We start from the raw sequence: 2,963 nt of genomic DNA on the forward strand, positions 1-2,963 counted from the left end.
TCATGAAAAGTTGGATGCATTTCTAAATACTACTAAACTGAGATCCATGAGGTCTTATGTTAAAATAGATGATACTGGACACCTTCTTAGGGATGTTTACATCTGATGACCTGATCAGGCAAACCATTTTTAAAAAAATTACTGGCAGGTGGGACTATCTCATTGCTTTACATCAGTGATATGGCCATATTTGAGGCACCACAGCTGCCAAAGAATTATTCTAATTGTGTTTCCCCCTAACCAATGTACAGTGCTTGTTCTGACACACAGGAGTCATAGAAACAGGGGCAACTAAAATTAGTGTCAAGGGAAAAGGATTTGTCGGGGGGGGGGGTAGGACAGTGCTATCCAGCTTTGCCCTGTGTGAAAGTTATGGAATTGTGTTTCCTTACTCTGTTTCGGGTTACAGTGCAAAGATCTATTTTTGTTAAGAAGTTAAAACATATGCAAGTTCTGCACCATTGTAGTGGCAACTTGGACCTTTAGAATGCATCCCATCTTCACTGGGTTGGATAAGGGAGAGAGGCAGGTCTTACGGGTCGACCAGCTATGGATTATTAGAGAATAAGTGAATTCCTAGCTCATTCAAAGGAGCATCTTCCAAAACACTGCAGTCAGAAGTGACCATTGTACAAAACAAGCCTGTGGCTGCCATTGCTTACAAGATCTTTTAAAATTCTTGGAATGTTTGTTGCTAATGAATGTGTTTGACAATTAAATGAGATCATTGTAGCTTTGTGAATAGTTTTGATGTACGTGGGATTTGTCTCCAAGTCTAATCATACAACATTTCAACACTGTTCATTTATACTTGGAGAGGGAGAATAAAACCTTTTTATATGAACCCTTCAAGGTGGGGATCTGCTTTGATACTTTTCCTTTGCTTCTTTCCCTTTATGCACTCACAACTTACTCCGGAGAATCCAAGCAGTCAAGCTTTTAAGCTTGACTTGCGTGCCTACTGTATGTACCATTTCTTTTTTTCTCCAGTGTATTTCTGTGATAGAGGGCAACATCCAGTTTTTTAAAATTTCCGCAATTGTCCTTTTGTAGCGGCACAGTAGCATCCAGCAAGCACCCTTCCATTTAAATCCTCATGGTTCAGCATATGTGCATGCATTTTAGTGTTAGTGCCTTGAATGAAAGGGAGCAGAAAGGAACACAGACAAATGGGGAAAACCCACAGATGAAATTGACCAGACCTTTCCTGCGACTGACAAGCAGCTGGAAGCCCCTTTTTCCATATTGTCATGCACTAGGGGATTCTCTGCTGTGTTATTGGCCACTGTGAAAAAAGGAAAGATGAAAAAGTCATAGGATCTCCTAATATGGGGGAACATGATGAGTGTACAGAATGAACAGTAGAACCTGCTGACACTGGCATTGCAAGCTGTGAGAGGGTAGCCCAGCTGAGCTCATCTGGAAGCAGCTGCACATCTGGAAAGGTGTGGACATCTAAGCCCCCCCCCCCACTCCCAACACCACCACCCTTTTCTCACCATCTGGTTACTTTCTCTTCCCCAAGCTCTGGGAGAGATTGGGGGGGGAGCTCTCTGGCCTTCTCCCTGCTTCTGGATGAGTTTGTCACCAGACGTGGTGGGTCTTCACCCCTCCATTCCCCCTCCCCTCCAACTACTGTCATTATTCACTTTTCTGAATTGTAAGCAAATAGCAGCAGGCTCTTGCATTTAGCTGTGAGTGGTGAGACTGTTAAGCCAGGATCACAAGCTTTAGAGGTCTCAACTTTTTATCAGACTGGATATTAAGTACAAGAAACAAAGTGTGTGTGTGGGGGAGATGCTTAGTAGGACATGATGTAAGAATCCAAAGTCTGGGTCTGCTGTTTTGCCACTCCCTTACCTTTTCCAAGCTGATTCTCAAACAGGACATGTTGAAACATCTCAGATATGAAGAAGAGGAGGCTGGATTTATACCCCGCCCTTCACTACCCAAAGGTGCCTCAGAGCGGCTTACAAACTCCTTTCCCTCCCCCTCCCCACAACAGACACCCTGTGAGCAGTGTTCCTAGCTCACAGTTTTTTAACCTCCAGCTCACACATTTCTGTCTTAGCTCAGGAAGGATGGCTCTAGGGCAAACTGATTTATGCGGCAGCCAAATTGGTCGCTCACAACTTTAATGAGAGTAGCTCACAAAGTAGAATTTTTGCTCACAAGACTCCACAGCGTAGAGGGAGCATTGCCTGTGAGGTGGGTGGGGCTGAGAGAGCTCTTGACAGAGACTGCTCTTTTTTCAAGAACAGCTCTTATCAGAGCTACGGCTTGCCCAAGGTCATCCAGCCAGGTGCAAGTGGAGGAGTGGGGAATCAAACCCGGTTCTCCCAGATTAGAGTCCACGCACTTAACCACTACACCAAACTGCCATGGCTCTATCTTTAGGAGGAAATCTATTACAAAACAAACAGCTCCCCCTCCTTCAGATGGTCCCCTCTGCTGCCCTGGCTGGCCCAAGCAGCAGTGAGGACAGTGGGCACCCAGTTGTCCTGGCAGGCGGCTTGGGAGTAAGCAGATAAGGTGGTGGTGAGGCTGCACACAAGATGCTGATGCTGACAGAGAAGGCAGCAGCAGGAGAAGGATGGTCTGGGGCCACCGGAGGAACTCAAGCGTGTCCAGCACCCCACTGGCGTGGCCAGCTTTGAAGGAAGCACCCTCCATGACTCCTCCAGCAATGGGCTTCTGGCCATCACCTGCCCAGCCACCTGCTACTGCTCTTCCTCCAACATAGGGCAGCCCATCCCGTATCACTGTGCCAGCCAGGAGCCTTTCCCCCCAGCCATACTAGTGGGTTTTTTGCTAGACTCCGATCACTTGTAAAAAGTTAAATGTAAAACAACATGGTACAGAATGGGCAGAATGATGTGGGAGTGGCCTACAAAAGGCTGGGGAAAGGGCAGGGAGGAAAAATCCAAAGGAATGTGTATGCTTTTGGATTACCTTTGGCTTGG

The sequence above is a fragment of the Gekko japonicus genome, unplaced genomic scaffold (assembly GCF_001447785.1).
Source record: "Gekko japonicus isolate JY-2015 unplaced genomic scaffold, Gekko_japonicus_V1.1 scaffold635, whole genome shotgun sequence".
NCBI classification, from domain to species: domain Eukaryota; kingdom Metazoa; phylum Chordata; class Lepidosauria; order Squamata; family Gekkonidae; genus Gekko; species Gekko japonicus.